This window comes from Anser cygnoides, chromosome 16, assembly GCF_040182565.1.
Source record: "Anser cygnoides isolate HZ-2024a breed goose chromosome 16, Taihu_goose_T2T_genome, whole genome shotgun sequence".
NCBI lineage: Eukaryota > Metazoa > Chordata > Aves > Anseriformes > Anatidae > Anser > Anser cygnoides.
Genome location: NC_089888.1, coordinates 6,003,876 through 6,023,617, shown reverse-complemented (window position 1 = coordinate 6,023,617; position 19,742 = coordinate 6,003,876). Strand labels below are relative to the sequence as shown.

Below are 19,742 nucleotides of genomic sequence, written 5' to 3'. Positions count from 1 at the left end.
GTGGGATGCCCAGCCCCACTGGGTTTGTGCTGAAGAGAAGCAACAGTGATGGCTCGTACTTCGTTGCAGACATCCGTATAGAATAATAAATACACATTTTGAGCTGGCAGTTTCCCATCCAAATGTAGGGCATGGGCAGATTAATCCCATTGCTATTGAGCTGGGTCAAATGATCTCCACTTCCAGAGGTATCCCAAATGGGTACCTCTTCCTCCCTCTGCCCCCTTAGCTTGTTTAATGTCCCTCAAACCATGGCCGTAAAAACTAAAATTGTACTACAAAAGGGCATAGGTCCAACCTTGTAAACATTGTTTTCATTTATCTCTTTAAGGCTCCCATTAGCTTTCCCTCATAGTCTGCTACAGATATGGCAAAAAGATGCCTGGGACAACGATCCTTATTTTTGACCTTTAAAAATCATAGACTGGGAACTAAATTTTCTTATCAGGCAGAGACAAAAGTCCCCAATTTGAATTATTTGGGGGCGGGTGGGAATGCACGACTTTTCCCCAGCAGAGGACCAGGAGAGCAGAGGAGCTGCAGGCAGGGTGCGGTGTGGGGAGGGCAATGGGACGGCGGGGAAGGCAGGGAGAGCCTCGGGTCGGGAGCTCTGTCCGGGAGCTTTCTTGAAAATCCCTGTGACTCCTAGCTGTTGGCATGTTTTTAGGAATAAGAAGCATTTCTACAATGTTGAACTAACTGAAAAAAAAAAAAAAAAAGAAAAAAGTGAAAAAAAAAAAGGACAGTCTATTTTCTTTTTTTAAGAACATTTTTTTCCCTTCGGAAAGCACTGTGGTCAGTCAGGAGATCTTGGACAAACTGTGGGAGTTAAGTGCATGAAATGCAACACTCCATGTTACATACCAGAGGTCAGGCGCTCAGGGTCCCTTCAGATCTAAATCATACATGCAATAAACGTTTCCCCAAAAAGCCCCTCCAAAACCCCCTAAGCCTTCCATTCAGCTTCTGGAAAACGCGGTGCAAAGACAGAACAAGACCTGGCGGCAGAAAGTCAGCAAAGAGGACAAAAACATTCAGAGTTTACATTCGACTTCAGTTCCTACAGCATTCACGCTCCCTGCCTAGCCAAAGCCCGGCGGGGAGGCTCGGTAAACAGCATCGCCCTGACGAAGCCCAGGACCCGGGGCCGACGCGCCAGGGGCTCGCGGAGCAGCCCGGGGCTCCCAGCTCTGCAGGCACTTGCTCCTCAGCTGACCCCAGAAGCTGCTGTATTTCACATGCTGTTCCTCCCTCATCCGAGCTGTGCTGCGAGATAGCTCATCCCGCTGGAAACTATAACTAAAAACACTGTCTAAAAACAGCTCCTCTTGCTGCGTGCCCAGAGGGGAGGAGCGGTCCCCAACGAGCACAGACAAACGGAGCTCAAATAAATAGCTGGGCTGAAAGGGACCCAGGAGGGCAGCCCAGGGCGGCGGGGCCGGGCAGTGATTTCACACCAAGAGGCAGGATCTCGGCTGGAGAAAGTGCCCGGCGATGACTTGCCTGCTTCCAGACCACGAGGCTGCGTTTGCTCTAACTGCAGTCGGCTGTGCTCGGGTCAGGCACACGGCTGTGTCTTGGCACCAGGTGTTACGAGGAGCTGATTTCCACTGCAGGATTAACAGCAGGATATAGAGCACAAACTCATTGCAAAATTGTGATAAAATCAAAGCTCCATCTGTATTCAGGCTGGAACTTGGAGCTAGCAATGATTGCTGTGGGAGAGCTGACAGTTTTTTCTTATTACCGATGAAATAAGCTTTTCCTGCACCTTGAAAACCAATAATGCTTTTTTCTTTAAAGGTTATATATACATATATATATAATACAGACATATAGGGAGAGTTGCAGAGAACTGAAAGCATTCTGAAAACATTTAAAGTGCAGTGTTTACTCTTTTCTTTAGAGGAGCTCAACTGTTCTCTGCTTGGATGCAAATGAGGCACACACTACTTCCACTCTAGGTATTTTTGGTCAGAACGAAAAGATAAATAGACAGTGTACGTCAAACGTCACACTTTCAGTCAGCTTTATCTAACTTTGGTCAAGAATTTAAAACTTTGCACAGGCTGCTAGCACATTTCAAGGCTGAACTGTAATTCTCCTCTGACAAAAATTTCTTGCTAACTGAGCCTGTCTGTGACATGGGAACCAACCAGCTAAAGCCTAAACCAAGGCTGTCAAACTCACTTCACTTATTAGTTATGAAATGGGAAAAAAACAGCAAGCTTCGGTGTCACATGGAAACATGAGCATGGTGGTGACACAGCCTTTCATGCACAGTGTCAGCACTAAAAACAGCGTATGGATTATTTGGGAGGTTATAAACACCGATCTCATGATTCTATTCTGGGTTGTCCCTACGACAAAAAAAAAAAAAAAGGAAAAAAAAAAATAACCAAACCAAAACAATAACAACCACCAGCAGCAGCAAAAAGCCCCAAGCAATTCGCAGCTGTGCTCTGCAGCCCTTGTGCTGGTGACAAGCGGAGCTGGGAGAAGTGTGGCCCCGCTGATCCTGCTGCCTGCAGAGCTCAGGACCATGGCAGGGCCCCTCCGTCCTTACTCCCCGCGGCTCGCTGTCGGGACGGGTGGGAGCCACGTGAGCCTGCTGCTGTGGGGACAGGATGATTTACACCGGGACAACTGCTGGAGCCACCCCCCCCAGCCGGCTGCCCTGCGCCTGCTGCACGGAGAGCGCAGCTGCTCGCAGCTCCTGAAACACTGCACTTGGGAGCCGGCTTTTTTCTTCCCTTTTTATTTTTTATTTTTGTAAGGCAAACGACCATTGCCGGGTTATCCGTGCTGGTTTGCCCTCACAGGGCACAGTTCACAGACTGCTTTGCAAATAGGTGAGCCCTCCATGCAGCCCCTGCCATCCCCACAGAGGGCATCCTGACCCCGGGACAGCGCGTGTCCCCATTTAGCCTCTTACGTCTGAGGCCAGGGCAGATGTTCAGAATGGCTCTTTCTAATCTTCAGCTTGTCAAACCTTATTAGTTGACTTTATTAAGTCTATCTCCAAACATCTCTAAAGTAACGCGCGGTGTTGCTTTATCCCAAAATAGCTGCTCGGTATGAGATTTTGGCAGCTGGTGCTGAGGCTGGATGAGACCCTGGAGAGCAGAGTCAAGAAGGCAGCCACAGCCCAACCTGCTCGTGCTTTCAACGTTCACGGCTCCCTCCCAGCCCCACAGGGCCCCGAACCCTCCTGTACCCCAGGAGATCTTCAAGCATCCCTGCTCCTCCGGCTATCCCGAGTTCAAAACTGGGCCCAGGCCAAAATTCTGCTTATGAACAACTTCAGGCACGGGAGAAGATCTGAACTTGGACCCAGACTGTACAACTGCGGGTGCTTTCCACCAGGATACCGCCCTAATTCTAGTTACAATAGGCCTTTTCTCTGCTGTCAGAGAGATGAGATGTCTGTCAGAAAGAGGTACAGAGCCACTGGTAATTATTAAAAGCATTTATCAGTAAATCCGGGACTGAAAGCATAGTGAAGGATGGGTGGCAAATCTTTTGTGAGCCATAAAATTTTCATGAGAGAATTTTTCATTGGAAAGAGCTGGAGGAAATCATACTGTATTTTAAGTGTGATATAAATTCTTATCAGTGACTGTTTTGACATAGTTTTAACCTCTGACTAAAGTACAACAATTTAAAAGACATCTGGTAACTGATGATTTTGCAAAGCTAGAAGCGCATTGTATACATTCAAATGAGCTCAAAAAAAAGCAAAGGCACATCTGTTTTCATGAATCAGAAATCAGAAAAAAAAAACACACATTCTCTGTGGCAGTGTTGCTGCCGATGCTGGTTTTGAAGTTGAAGGCAAGTAAAAAGCAGAGTAGATCTAATCTCTGAGGCTGGCGGGACGGGACGTGCAGACACCCTCCTGCCTGCCGTGCTGAGCAGTCTGACAGCAGCAGCTGGAGCTGGGCTGCAGAGAACTTCGGCCTGACCCTCTCCCGAGCCCCCTGCGCGTGATGCCGCCTGCCTGCCCCCCTGCTTCTCACCATACCAGTGTTTTAGGGTGCTGCCACTGCCCAGTGGCTACTGGCCTGGCAAACCTGGGGCACGGTATTGCTATGAGAAGACCATCACGAACACAGGCAGGTCCAGATTATCACCAAATGCCCACTGCCTGCGCTGCCCTGGTGCTGCAGAACAGCACTTTCTGTTATTCAGTTTAATTTCACTTAGGTATAAGTCACGCACTATAACACAAGGAGATGCTCTTCATCCACCAGCACAGCCCCAAGCTGCTGTATCCTCCCTGCCGGTGTGGGGCCCTGCCCACCCCTTCCCATCAGATCTAACAAGCAATGCTAGAGCAGATCCGTGTCCTGGTCCTCAGCCCTTCCTTCCTCTTCACGCCAGGCCAGCAACCAGGGCCACCTTTCCTCATCCCCAGTATCATCTTTCTCCATCAGCACACAGAATTTCTCACATCTGCTCCACACAAGAAAAGGGATCAGATTCAACCCAGAGTCAAAAGATCCTCATTTGGCCCTGGATGCGTCAAGAACATGGGTCACACAAGAGCTGGAGGAGAGCAGAGGAAATCCTGGCTGTGTAAGTAACAGGGATTTCTGCCAAGAAGGCCAGAGACTTTTTTCTGTAGTTGGCCCTTGGAGAATGCTTTCTTTGACCAAAAAAAAAAAAAAAAAGGAAAAAAAAAAAGGAAAAGAAAAAGAAAATGTAAAAAATCCATCCCTTGCAAGCTTATGAAAGCATGGCTGTGCGCCATGGGCTTTCTAACTCCCCAGTAATGTCCCCCATCATAATTCAAATGGCTGAAACATCCTCCAAGAATCCTCACTACCTCTCTCTCCTTTTTTTTTTTTTTTTGTTTGTTTAAAGTAAAGCCATTAGATGGCCAGAGAAGCAGCAGCCAGTGCAAAGGGTGGAAATAATCTCCGAGGAGGTTCTGGGCAGCCCCCGCACAGCCAGGTCAGGTTTCTGCAGGGCCCATGTTCTCCCCCTGCACGGAGCAAAACACTGGCAGGAACAAATCCTGCCTCTGCTGGTGTGTGAGAAACGTCTGCTCCAGTCACAGCTGAGCGAGGTGCGAGGTTCCTCTCTGCTCCCATCCCTCCCAAAGAGGATAACCATCCTCTTAAAGCTGGTTTTCAGGCAGATTCAGCTTTCCTTGGACTTCTCTTTCTGACTAGAAGTTTTGCACATCTCTTATTGACCATTTTTTCTATGCTGATAGCGATGCTGCCTGACAGCTGCTATTTCAGAGCGCTGATATGTGATGAGAAAACTTAACAACAAATGCAACCTTTTCTTTCTTCTTCACAAGAGAGACCTTTCAGCTAAGAAAAATCACATTTTCCTTTACCTAGCCATTCCACCAATCGACTAAAAACCCCACCAAATTAAAGAAACCAGGACTTAACTCCTAACCAGGCCTTGTCAGAATTAATTACTCACAGCCCTATTCACCAGGGCCCAGATTTCTTCTGCTGAATTTCCTGGGAATCCCGTCCAGCCATCTTCAGCACGAGAGGGCTCAGCCCTCAATTTTATGTCTGTTGCCGTTTTCCAGGGTTTGTGCTATCTGGAGTCCTTCCTGCAGCCGGGCTGGCTCTGTTCCCGTGGCTGGGAATGAGCTTCCTGAGCCATCCCCTCTCTTATCACTCATTGCTGATAATCAGCCTTAAACAAGCTCGACCTTTTGATTGATTTGAACTTTGGCCAACACGAAAACACTTGTTCTAGCAGATGAGGTCAGTCGCTCAGCTGCCTGCTTTGTATAAGGGGACAGTTAATGACACAATGGTTTTAAATCATGGCATATTTCCCATCGTGAGGACAGGGGAAGAAACAAAACTCACCAGAGGCTGTCTGCTGACATTGGGCTGGGCCAGTCTTGAGTTTGGGCTCTCACCTCCTGTCTCGTGGTTACTTCTGGCATTACACCTTTCAAAATAAAAGAAACCTTCCGAATCATCTAGGAGAAGGTCTTATTTATCATCTTCCTTTCCTCTCCCTTGTGCCCTCTTGACCTCCTGAAGCCACCCCTGGACTGCGGAGGATGCCTCCTGCGAAGGATGGCCCAGTCACGGCTGACCTTGAGCATTTAATAACTAACAATGACAAACAAAACCTCAGGACTAAGAGAACGTTTCCACGGCATTTAAAATAGACTTGGAAGGAAAGAGATTTTATCTAAACAAATAAGCATGCTACTCAAACTGTCATGGGCCAAAATTTGTAACATCATGCTATATTTCAGACCTGGAAAGAAAAAAAAAAAAAACACAACTGAAAATGGAATACAAATAGCAAGCTGAAAGAAATGCAAAAACCAAACATGCAGGGAAAACCACAATGGAGTAAATCCAGATCATTTCAGCACTATAAAGGTATTTTATGCTAGTGTGAAGAGGAATTTATTATTTTATTTTCTCTGCAGGATTCAATTTAGACAAATACAAGTGCTGTCAGTGCCTCCATTGCTCTCAGTTTTATATGAAGGGGCTGAGACACACAGACTAACGGGCACTTCTTTGAGCCCTGCGACTAACAGGAGTACTGATGGGCCATTTCTTTCCTGTCTTGCAGACTAACGCTCATGAGTCTAAAAGATCTGGTAATGTTTCTTTGTATACAGTTACTGCTGAAAAAATTACAAAAGGAGATCTTAGTTGTAAAAGGGAAATTTATATATAAACCTAAGTACTGAGAAACAGGTTTTTTTCGGTGATTTCCAGGTTGTGAAGCACTCACAAGAATCCTTCCTGGTGGTCATCCTGTTGTTGCTGTAAGAAACCATGGCTATGAATGTGAAGAGAGACCTTGTTAGGACATAACCAAGGGGAAAGCACCCGGATACGACCACTTCTAAGGATGGTGTAACCACCATCTAGGTACTGAGTTGATGCATTTGCTACCAGGTGAAGCTGTTAGGGAGTCTGTAGCTTCTTCCTTAGGTGCAATGAATTCTGCTTAAAGTGCATGGAAATCTGCAATAACTCACCACAGCCGACCACTTCTGAAGTACAGCCTTGAGGCTAATTTCTTACAAAAGTGTTTCAGGAACCTGTTGCTGCCCTGACTGTTCAGATTTCCCACCCAAAGTACCTCCAAAGTAGCAGGCAGTGGAGCATTACAAAGGACCTCTTGTGAGCACAGCCTTCCCTGACCAACATCTCCAGCATCACGTCCCAGTGCCGGCCTCAGCCAGCCCATCTCCAGGCAGATGCCCATTCCGGTGTCACAAAGGCAGCTGTGTGACGGGGCGGTGAGGCTTGGCACTGCTCAGCTGGTGAATGGGCATTGCTTGGTCAGGGGGGCAGGGTGTGATGAGGACAGTGCGGATGGGCTGCCCAGAGCCCCCAGGGACTGGGCTGAGCTGCAGCCGGGTGGATGCACAGCCTGCACCTACAGAGGTGTGAGCAGAGGGCAAACCCAGGCTGTCCCTGCAGGGACTGGGGAAAGCAAACCAAGCCCGTACCGCTTTACTGCTCCCTGGGGGCTGATTTAAGAACTACTGTCACCTAGCAAAACCACGTTAACCCGTTGAGATTGGTCATTTCCAGATTGCAAATGCTACATGACTTCTCATGCATTTGCAAAACCACTTATGGCCAGTGCCAGAAGGCTTGTTAATCTTGGTTAACTCATGCTGTCTCTTTAGAAGAGATCCACAGAGCCCCAGAGGTCTGCAACTAACACACCATATCCTTTCTTTCTTGCCAACTCTAGTAAAGAATCTGGTGTTCCTTGTCCAACACGTGTAATTACTTCAGGGGAATGCGGTTAATTCTTCAGCCTGAAGTGTCTGATGGTTGGGATGCACCAGGGGTGCCTTCAGCAGACAGAACACGGGGCTGTGCACGACCCAGCAGCACTGTGCCACAGCATGGTGCTCTCTGCACAAGGTAACCTACAGCACCTTCAGGAGGAGCACAGCCCTGCGGTACTGACTTTACTTGGACGCAAAAGAAGGGGGAAAGGCAGGAGAGCAAGAACACCACTTTTCAGAGCTCATCATTCAACTACACACATAAAAAAAATCCACATGAGCCAGCTGCAGGGCCCTGAAAACCTGCCAACAGAGAGAGAAATAAATAAATAAGTAAACAAACAAACATATAAATTTAAAAACAAGCACACAGACATCTGAGTGTCTATAAATTTTACATAGCAACATTCTGTCCTTTGGATCATGTCCCCATATCCATTCAAGTTTGGAAAGTTAAATACAGCTAGCGTCTTGTAAAATATTAATTAAAGTAAGCATTATACTGGGGCCCGTGAATCATTTTACATGTGTTCAATATTTGCAAGTGTCACCATGGTGAAGAGTTGGTCTCAGCACCTAGCTACAGTGCATTAGTTATAAAGGCTTGTGAGCAACTGCTCAGCCATTGCTACTGGCTTCCCAAACTATAAACCTGTCATCTGGCCTGGGACAGCTCAGAGATCATAAAATAAGGCTTACAAGGCAACATCGCTATTTGAAGTTAATCCATGGCTCATGTGTCAGCTCCAAGAGTTAATGTTACCAACACAGAAATATCTGCAACAGGAAAGCACTGACTGGCAAATATGAATGCTGGCTGAGATAAAATAGAAGATAAGACCTCTCATAATAATCTGAGGCAATAAATTAATGGGAAGTCATATAAAGTGTGAAAGCTTTAATGACCATAAGCACAGAGAAAGAAAACCCCGTGAGAGTTCACTAACATCTCCTCAAATGACTCTGTAACCCCCAGTTTCAAGGCCTCTCTCTGCATTGCTAGGGGAAATATCCTGCAGATTAGAATTTTTGGAAAGAGATTTGCTGAATGTGCTCCTACATTCACAGAGATCTAATATCCACATACAAATATCCAACGTCCTATGAGAATGTAATGTCTTATGTCTAGCAAAAATGCCATTGGTTGTATGACAGTGATATACCACACAATCCCTGCCACCTGGTAGCCAAAGCGTTTCGTACAAAGTACCCAACTTGGCAAGCTGGACACTTATATCGGTCTTTCAATATTAACTCTGTCACAAAAAGAACAGTTTAAAATTGTTAAGTACAACATCTGGACCAGACGCTACCAAATGCTATTATTTTATCTGTTTGACTTCTCTTTGGCTTGTGCTGTGAGGAGGTTTTAGTTACCCTCCCTTGCTCTGTCGGGGCTGCAGTAATGAGATCAGTCCATTCCCCAGCGCTAAGCATCTGACCAGATGAATAATCCAGGCAGAGAACCTCATGCATCCCTCCTCCCCTGCTCTCAGCCCACTGATTATCTCAGATCATCAGTGTTTTGGATGACCGAATAAACAGGATTATCTTCTCCCAGTGCCCGTTAAGTCAAAACTGTACGGCGATCCTATTAGTGGATCGCAACAGTGTGAGTATATCCAAGCAGGAGATTATCTTTTGCTTGCTCTGTGGAGCTGAAAACAGTACTGGGAAATTTTTAATCTCCATGAAGGGACACTAGAGCTCACAGAAAGAAAACCAAATTCATTATTATCCTCAATCGGCTGCCTAGCTCAAAAAAATTATCACGATTGACAAAGTCATAACCTTCTTTCATTGATATAGTAATGGATTTGGGATGCCAATGAAAAACATCTTACATGCATAGCCTCTTTCATCCAAACTGATCCCAGAATGCTTTACAAGTGCTGCATGCAAATGGCACGTGGGATTAACAGCACTTTACAGTGGCCTGTTTCTGTTCCCACTGAGGTTAGTGAGAACAGAAGTGGGACTTGCCGCTGAGTAAAATGTGAACCAGGCTGGAATGCGGCCAGGACACTGAGATCAAGACTTGCATTCATCTGGAAACTGCTGGCACAATGGGCCCTGTTGATCAGGGCTTTGGGTTTATGTCTTGTCCAAAACAATGTAGCAAGTTACAATGAGGCGTAAAATAATGCCATTTTAAACATCTTGGTAATTTAGCATTATTTATTTTTCAAACAGTCCAAGATAAAAATATTGAAAGAACAAGCAAAGGAGGAAATACCCATATCTAAATTAAAATCTTCTTCAATTAACTATCTAGATTTTAACACGGAGTAGTGGGGAAGCAAAGCCACCCAGCTCCCAACACTTTTAAATAAATGCATGCAAAATAATAAATTCCTTCAAAAGAAGCTTTGAAGAGCATAATTAAGCATGAAAGTTACCATATATTAAATTATACATCTAGCAAAAAAGAGTCATTAGCCCAACAAATGGACTGTTAATGATTTCAGGTTTGCTTAAGGCTATAAGCTAATAAACCTGTGATTAACCAGCATTTCTGGGATGCTGCTGTTGAAAGCTGGCAGCCTGGTGTCACAAACCTCACCCGCAGCTTAAGAAGTGCAGAAAAAAACAAAGCCACCAGAAATCGCACTATATTTGGTACCTAGAAACAACCCGAGGTTTTGAGCAGGTGAAAGCCCTGCTTCGGGGCACCAGGGACTTCACCACAAGACGAGACACCTGATGTCCCCTCCGTGTGCTGGGGTGTAAAACACACCCATGGGATATCCTGCTTGATGGTTTGATGGAGGAAATTGTGTTCCTTTGCTCTGAAGCACTGGGCAGAGGATTTCCAAGCCTTTGGGATTCCCTGCCCAGGTTGCCACCACCTCATGATTTCCATACTGAAACCTGCCCGGTTTCAGAATTGCCTGCTGGATCATTTCCCAGTACGGAGCTTTGAAACGATGGCTAAGAGCTGGTGCAACAAAGGGAACCCAAGCGTGGTAGCCAGAAGAGCCCCTTTCGAGGCAAGATAAAGTCTCCAGCGATGCATCCCAGCACAGGCCATGCCCAGGAGTGCCCATGTCACAAATACCTCCCTGTCTATTTGGAAGTCATTGCTGGTAGCACCTGGGACACATCCCTGCTGCTCTGACCTGCTGGCAGCTGCCTCTCGCAGCCCCAGCAGCCATTTATATGGAAAGTAACACAACAGACGTGTGCTTGACAGCTTCCTCCAGACATTTCTTAGCAACTGGTAAGAAAAGGAAAAAAACAACAAGAGGCCGTTTGGACAGCCAGCTCCCTCCAAGCACCCATATTTATTTCCCTCATCACAGTTTGAAAAGCTGAGGACGTGGGAACCAAAACGGGCACAAAGTGCTCCTCTCCCGCAGAAGCAGAGGAAGGGAGGATGGCGCCCACCCGCTGCTGTCAGGACTGCGGGATACACGAGAGCTTACGTAGGCATTACATTTGCCTGCACAGGGCAAACTGTTTGAAATTAAAGCACAAGTATGTGCACAAACCACACCTCCATATGAGCAAGTAGATATTTGTCAATGCAATTTCAGACAAGTGAAATCTTTCTCCACTGACACGAATGCAGTACGTTACTGGGTAATATTCAGTCACACTAAAGCATTAGATGAATGAAACAAAGTCTTTCATTGGCTATGATTACTCGGTAGTTCGAAACAGAGATGGGAAGCAATCCATCATGCTGAAGGAAATAGTTGTTCATCCCTCCATCCCCCCAAAAATCATCATCTTCACCAACAGGTCCCCAGCTTTGGCTTAACTGTGGGCATAGGAATATGCACGAACTCCTAAAATGTTCAAAGAAGAAATGTGTATCCACATACATATTGCATCTGACAGAATAGCCCAGAACCGGTGGGCACCCCAGGGGCTGCAGGCAGCCTGGGGGCTCGGGGTACGACTTCCATCACAACAAGGATGCCCGTGCCCAGGTTTCCCAGCCTGTTCCCCTGAGCTGCTGCTCCACAGCTGCCTGCAGGGGCTTCATCGTAGCTGCCTGATCTGCTGCTCTCCTCTCTCTCCCCCCTCGGTAATATCTCCTCATCGCCTTCTTCCTGGGGAGAAACGTGTAAGTGTAGAAACTGTCTCTTCACAGTGGCCCTGGGCCTCGCCGGCACTTTGCTGTTTGCTCCCTGGAGAGCCGCTAATGGTTTGGTCTGACATAAAGTTCTCACACTTAAAATAAATGGTATAAACACAGACCTCTCCAGGAAGATCTAAAAGCAAAATGAGAAATCTGTTTGATTTAAGGAAGCTCTTCCTTGAGTATTTTTTTAATGCTTTTAGCTAACCAGTAGTTCTGATGACTTTTTTTTAAAAAAAGTTAAACGAAGAAGTATTTTCCTCCTTTAGCGTCTGCATGATTTAAGGTCCAAGATTTTTATTTCCACATAACAAAAAGAAATCGGATCCTGTTTCAGCAGAGGCGATGGCAAAAACTCCCACTGACTTCAGTTACAAATAGAACAAGACCCATGTGCAAACTATGAAAGTAAGTTTTTGTGGAAACAATATCTACCAAACGCTACAGAAAGTTAAGAACTTTTCCTTTCTTTTCTGCTTTCCTTATGTTAACATGTAAGGCATAACCTCCGATGGCTTTTTTGACCTGATCTTTCAAATCTGTATAATTTTGTGTCAGATAAGTCATCCATATGGTGCCTGATTCTTCACCTAAATGCTGTTTTTTCTTATTATTCCTGCAAGAACATGGCTTGATTTTGGCAGCAGTTGCATAGACTTCAGAGTAAATATAGCTGTCACTGACTTTCCCTGAGACTCAGATACTTCTGAAAATAAGCTTTTTGGCACCCACTAAGGAACATGCTGAACATCTCCTTTAGTTACATGCCCCCAAAATAAAAAGAACCTATAAAAGTTCTTACAAGTAGCTATAAGAATTTGATTTGAGAGCTTATTTAAATCTCCTTATAAATATTCGGGGATGGTCCAGCTCTCATTCCAGTGATATCAGTCAGAATATCTTCAGTGTAATCAGTGGTGGCATCGAAGTATATAACTGGACAAATAAGATAATTATTAAAAATAAGAATTTAATTATTCCTTTTTAACAGCCTCATCTGCATTTGTATGCTTGTGCAACAGAGTTCATTTAAAGGGGACCTAAGTTACAACTTACACTGGATCCTGAAACCCGGCTAACACAGCTGTGCCACAGGTCTTACTATTTAAAATGAACATTCTAAATTTGTTTTGTTTTTAAGATGTTAAAAAATCTCTCCCACTAAAGTCAGTAGATTTTCCAGTGAACTCCAGCAACTTAACCCTGCAACATTTTACTATTTCTAGATGAAAGCATGAGTTTCAAAATTTGTCCTAAAGAACAAATACATGCATGAAGTTACGATGACGTTGCAGCAAGCCTAAGAGTCGTCCTGGAATAGAAAACAATCCAAGCAACAATATTTGGCTCTGGGAAGTTTTCCCAGAAGTTCAGGAGCAGGAGCCTCTCTTCTGCTAAGGCTACAAAAAATTCTGGATCTAGGCTCCTGTGCATGGCTCCTAAGGCCATCAGGCTGTTTAATTTGTTAGTTGAATATTCTGTTACGAAAAGTTTATCTCTCTTCTGATTCTGTCTTGTTCCGGAGATGACCTTGTGAATGGAGCTAATCCTGAATTTTTTTTTTTTTTTTTTTTTTTTTTTACCTCCTAACAGGTAGGCATGCCCATATACAAATGTAAGCAGACTGTGAGGTCTTCAACATCTACCTTCAAAGTGACTACAACAGATTAGCATTATTTCTCACTAAAAGCATCCTGGTTTGGTAAAAAAAAAAAAAAAAAAAGGTCCCAGGAGTGTTTTATTACCACAGCTGACCACAAGATGGAAGTCCTTTTCCATTAGATGTCTCCTGATTAGGAAAAGTAATAAAAAATACATCCTTTCTCCAGAGAAGTGTTTTAGAAGAAGCAGAACAGGGTACCATCCTGTCAGCAGCTTGTCTGGGAGGCCTCATCCATTTCTTGTTCTTTCTCCATCCAGGAAAATAATTAGGAGAGACTTCCAAAATGATGGGGAAGCTGCTGGGTCTCCCACTTTGCAGCCTTATCCGTTTGGCAGCAGGGTGCTGGGTCACCCTGCTTTCCTCCCTTACCTCAGGATAAGCGCAGCTCTGCAAGAGGGATTTTATCAGCACATGGTAGAGAAACTGATAAGATCCTTTCTTCTAGGTGGGTAGCCAAGGTGTAATCAATTTCATTTAACTAGCAAAAGTTTAATTTAAAACCAAAGCCTTTTCCTGAGAAGTTTTCAATTTTTTTCCAAGAAGGACAGTCTCACTCAGAAGTGATCCTGAAGGAAATCCCTAGTCAGCTCCACTCGATACCCCTGTAGCTTAGATACACCAAGCAGAGAAAAGCTTTGTCAACATGTGTTCATTGTTTAATTTGGAAGCATGAAGGATAAAGTAAACTCTTTCTTCATACCATACCATTACATATATATATATATATATATTTTTTTTTTTTTTAAGAGCTAAAAAGCCCTCCGAGGAGTGATTCCAGCCACCCAAAGCCTGCGATGGCAGAGTTCAGGGGGTTCAGCAGGATTTTGCCTAAACTGCTGCACCGTACCCTACACAAAACCACTGGTCTGGGATCTAAATGCTAAATGTCATTTATTTTTGTTGTTGCTTATTTACAAAAATATGCAGAGCCTTGCCGTGGGATGCCACGGGGTATAAACAGAACTAAAAGGCCATTGCTGTCCCAAGGGGCAGCAGAAACGGGGGCGAGGCAGGACGGCGGGTGGGAGATGTGTCCCCTTCCCACCTCCAAGACGGCACAAGATGCGATATGTCCTGCTGCCCAGGAGGGAGGGCTGCCCGTGTCACTGCTGAGACCTTCGCTCGCCCTGCCACTGCATCTGGCCCAGCTCACCAAAGCTTGCTTTTTAACAAACTACTGCTATGAAAGAAGTGGAAGAACAGCTTCTCTGTTTTTAATTACCTGATCAAATTTACCACTCTAAATCTAATTGAGACGGCAAGTAGGGAACTACATTTAAAGACAGACAAGACATTTGCATCTGTTTTGCTGATTATAGTAGTTGCACGTTTTACTTTAAACATCAATGGGTTGCAACTGCTATTCAAATGATATGGAAATTGCTACTTTATACTGAAATTTCCCTTAAGCAACAAAGAAAAGGATTAGCACATGGCTCTGGTTTTTCTTTTCTCTTCTTCTTTTGAATTTGATAAAACACTGTGGCAGTGGAAAACTCTTTGATGGCTCATAAACAACACCTGTATCTTTTAATATTTTATTATACCAAGTTACAGAATATTTGAATCCTTTTGTGTAACTATTATGATAGCAATTTTTAATTAAAATAACCTTCTATATCTGAAACACTGAATTCATTTTCACAAGTCTACCGCAAAAATGCACATACACAGGCTACATGGATAATTATGCAAGGGAATTAAGTTTCTTAGAAGCAATTTATAATTACTTTACTATAAATATTTCAGGTTTAGGTGAAGGTAATCAACTGGATGCCTGCATGGAGCCTGTCTAGTTCACACAAACTCAAGAAACATGTCTCATGTGGTCAGTGCTGCCCAAGACTCAATCCAACACATTTCCAGCAGCATATAGCAGCGTCAGTGCAAATGAGAATCACACCAGTCAAACCACAGCGTGAACTTCTCCCACTGCAGCTCGCATAAGTAAAATCAGTTGTGTCCCAGCTGTTTGCAGGACTGATTGTTTAATCCCTGTCCAGCTCAGTGCCTTTTTATACAATCCTAAAAATGGCAAATTTTTAGTGAATTACAATAGTTAACGTCACTCCAGGTAGTAAATATAAATGATGCAAGGGATATATAAAGATTGTTTTATTAATTTCCCCTCAAATTGACTACTTTTACAGAAGACTAATTAAAAACACTTTACAGATGTTTTGAATATTACTGCAAGTTGCTGACATGGTAGAGAAACACGAGCAAATGCATATCACTGGCAGCCTTATGTGCCTTATAGGTACCTACCAAGGGAGAGTTTCAAGATGACCATTGGTCTTTCCACTGACTCCATTGTTACAGAATCTTCTTTATTCGTACCATGTACCATAATCTGAATATGTCCTCTCACCACAGTTATCCAGAATCTGCTGAGGAAAAGAGAAGTGCATTACTAACAAAATGTTTTTAAATAGTCCCATGCAGAAACACTGATAGAATTAAACTGTAAAACAATCTGTCTAAAGAGTGACTCACAACATTTCTTTTTTGATGGCGAAACTTTGATGTTTCAGGGTGCTAGGTTGGTGGGAAACTGTCAAGTCTTCACCAAATCAGTTTCCTATTCTTGAAATTAGTTAATTTGAACACTAAAGCACTGAAGTCAATCACTGCGTTCTCATGTTCCTTAAGCTTCTAGACAGACCTGGTGAGAGCCTTTCAATTCTTCATACACAGGTTCGAAGACAAATGCAAAAAGAATGATTAAACAAAGTAACTCCTTTTTCCCAGTAAAAGGTTTCAGTAAATCACCCACGATATACAGCAACGTCAGTCTGGGACTGCCTACGTTATGCAGGGACACAAATTCTGCTCTTACTCACACACCTTTGCAGTCCCACTGCCTTCAGCGGACTTTTTCTCTCAAAAATAAAAGGGCAACATCACTTTAAAACATTTGCATCTCATTCATCGTACTGAAACCAACACAACAGGGCAGGCCACGATATATTCGTGCGAGAGCTCTGATAACCGTACTTGCACTTTTGGTTTTGTTAGTCACACATGAATATTTATGCACATTTCCATGACATGTCCCCTGGTTTGCATAGGGCACAGGTTGTCAGCAGCTGAAAGCCATTAGCATCTGACAGCTGCTAAAATAGCTTGTTTGAAACAAATAGGTGGTCCCGTCCATTGTCTAGCAGGCAGGTGATTAAGGCATCATTATGAGCTGCATCTTCTTTGGCAGCTGCCCGGACAAGGAAGGCCCTTCTTGCACTGCTCAGACCTGCCTGGTGGAGGGGAGATTTAATTATCGTCACTACATAATGGGTAGTTTGTAGGAGCCCGAGACCTGACAGAAACAGATAGTGGGCAAACACAGGACAGCTCGCAGCCGATGAAGTAATTACAATCCAAATAAGAGTGCGTGAGCCGACAGGGAGCAGCAGATGTTGCTGTCCATCAGCATCTCCATATAAAACATATGTTCAAATGTTATTGGGAAAAAAAAAAAAAGGGTGCAGCAGAACGTTATTTGCATTATTTGCAGAGCTACAGGATACTGGCATGGGGGGGAAGCTCAGGGAAGAGGCAGATTCTCACAGGGAAAACCCAGGGGATCTCTCGGGAGCAGAGAGGTGGAAGACATGGAGTGCACGGGGCAGGAGGGACGGGTGCTGGGAGGCAGCAGGAGGAAGACACTGCTTCACCTTCAACCTGCCGATCTCCTCCCCTCCCAGCCCACTTCATGGATCTGATCCTTAGGTAGGGAGAGTGCGAATGCACTGAAGAACTGTAATTGTGCTTGGAGGAAGGGAGAAAGAGAGGGGTGAACCTGCGTGTTGGGCACACAGGGCTGAGGACTTTCCACCTCCAGTGGGCAGCCAGGGAAAGGTGGTCAAGGCCCCACTCACATTTACCCTCCCCATGTGGAAAAGGCTGCATGCACAACAAGTACGAAGTGCTGCCCAGTATCTGCCCGAGTACTTCTGCTTCCCAAAAACAAAATAAAAGCATTTAGTGGGCAGGGACAAAACGGGGTGCTCAAATACAGCAGAAGAGGTGCAATGCAAGTGAATCCTTCTGAGATGCTAGAAATGCTTGCCTCCATACCACACTAATAAACACAACTATTCCACTCAAGGCTATTTCATAAATTATTTTAAAAAATAAAAAGATGCAAAAGCAGGAAATGCCAACATGTGCACATTACTTCCTTTTTAAGCATTTTCTTGGCAACCCCCCATCTGCTTTACCTCAGACTTTCTTCCTGAAGAGAATTAATCTTAATAAGCTTAAAATTTAAAGAATTTCTGAAATGACTGTACCTACCACAGTATCACCTTCTAGACTTGTGATGCTGCCACTGTCACCACCTTCCATATTTCCAGCATTCTTTTTCTTCAAAATCTGCACAAATAATTACCGTTGTAAACACATTTATGCAAGTTTTCAGAAAAGAAAAAAAAGCCAGACTCAACAGCAACATGAATTTGGTTTGTAAATTGCCATGCAGCACTGTCACATTATAAACAACTATGTACATGTACAGCTTCACTGCCTTTGATGCAAAGCCAGAATCAGACCTTTTCAACATTTTCTCATTGAGGCTAAATTACAAAACAAACCACGCATGCTAGAGTGCAATGGCTTTGATGGGAATGGTGTCCAGGTGCGTTTCTTTTTGTAACACTGATATAGTCTTTCAAATATTGCAGCATTTTCTCTGGAGACAAGCAAAAGTCTCACAATCAGAGCTATTCTAATAGAAACATTCTTAGATAATTTGCACATGAAGAGAGAATTGGGTCTTCTCATTTTGTCTGGGCTTACCAGAAAGGCTATCAGAAAAGTTGAGTATGTATTACATATTTTGGAGCTAGTTTTTGATTTCATTTCGCCCTTTCGCAGTGTGTAGCTCCTCTGAGAAAGAACAGTCCCTGGGGACAAGGCAGCCTGATCCTAACTCCAGCCCGCAGAGCAGCCTGCCCTCGCTCATCCTGCCTGCTTCTGGCCTTGGGTATTTGCAGCATCAGAGGGACGAGGGCCGGACGGGAAGGCAGCTGCAGCAGTTACTCTGTAAGCCCTGAGCTCTCTTTCCTTAGGCCGTTGGTTATTGGGGAAGGCAGAGGGAAGGGGGAAGCTGCTGAGGGCTGCACGTCTGCCTCCTCAATTCAACTCCTTTTCAGCACGCAGGGAATCGGGTCTTGATCTCACAGCAGATTTTTTCCCACATGCTGTGCACAGTTACTATTATAAGCACAATCATGGTGAATGTTTGTGCAAACGACAAGCTACAAATCTTCTCGATACTTTATAGATCTTCGTGACTATTTGTATTTCATTTGTATTTTTTGGAAATGGTGAGCTTGGAAATATGCCCCACTTTTCTGGAAGCGTGTGCACAACACGGCTCTAATTTACAAACCTTGAAGTTAATAAGAACAGCAAACATTTGCGCCTAAAATCATCAGGGAAGAAATGACCTCCATTATCCAGTCCCAGGGCTCACAAAATGTTCACTGCTGCATGTTTGCACAGTGTATTTTTAAAACATGGACTGTTTAAAATATACACAATTAATATTAACAAAGACCTGTAGTTCTCAGAGTGAGTAGCTGGAACAAGCACTGCCTCCTGTCTGATGTGCAATGACCTTTGGAAATATTTTTAGGCACTGTCCCATAAGCAATATGTCTTGCACAAATTACTTCTACCCAGATATAAACCAGCATTAACCAAGAGAGCAACATGGGATGAATTCGTGTTTTCTAAAACTGGGGGGAAAAGAAAGTTACCAAGGTTTATAAGAGGATTTATAAACTGCATAATTTTCTCTCTTGTTTAATCCTAACACATACAGAGACCATGTGCCATGGATAAGGACATTCATAACAGACTGAAGTGTTATACGATTCCCCCATTTTTGAGTGAAGGATGGAGACTAAAGTAATTAGCTTCCTGTAAGAAACAGAACGGCTAGACCTTAATACAATCCATTATATATTCAATTAGGAGTGTTTGTGTTTTCCAGTAAGGAGAAAGATAAATTTCAGTAATGACTAAAAGCTTTGAAACTTCACAGAATTAATCTAAAAGTTAAAGTTAGAGAAAACTTATGTGGAGTAATACATTCTGTGTCTTGGAAGTGATCACTTCTCCTAGCCACAGGAGAAGCCAAAGTGCATGGTGTGCCTGGGTATGCAATTGGCTCATACAGTTGCACATCATCACATATTGATGATAAAAAGTCAAGGAAATGACATGAA

The 19,742-nt window shown here is 44.1% G+C and overlaps 2 long non-coding RNA genes across 7 annotated transcripts in view; both read right to left on the bottom strand.

Annotated features, from left to right (window-relative positions):
- Positions 1 to 1,435: 1,435 nt before the first annotated feature.
- LOC136786484 (uncharacterized) lies at positions 1,436 to 7,276 on the bottom strand. 2 transcript variants are annotated; one of them, XR_010825309.1, is made up of 3 exons: positions 7,096 to 7,276; positions 5,847 to 5,931; positions 1,436 to 1,610 (listed from the first exon to the last, which is right to left on the bottom strand). It is a non-coding gene; the product is annotated as an uncharacterized lncRNA (long non-coding RNA). The 2 variants fall into 2 exon arrangements; XR_010825310.1 differs by lacking the exon at positions 1,436 to 1,610 and adding an exon at positions 5,617 to 5,755.
- Positions 7,277 to 7,851: 575 nt separating this feature from the next.
- LOC106042004 (uncharacterized) overlaps positions 7,852 to 19,742 on the bottom strand; it is a 36,830-nt gene continuing 24,939 nt past the window's right edge. For 4 of the 5 annotated variants that reach the window (XR_010825305.1, XR_010825306.1, XR_010825303.1 and 1 more), the window contains 2 exons: positions 17,806 to 17,883; positions 13,787 to 15,896 (listed from right to left, as the gene is read on the bottom strand). This is a non-coding gene — a long non-coding RNA (uncharacterized lncRNA). Of the gene's footprint in view, positions 8,063 to 13,786; positions 15,900 to 17,805; positions 17,884 to 19,742 lie in introns of those variants that run through there. The other variant, XR_007166433.2, reaches the window with a different exon arrangement.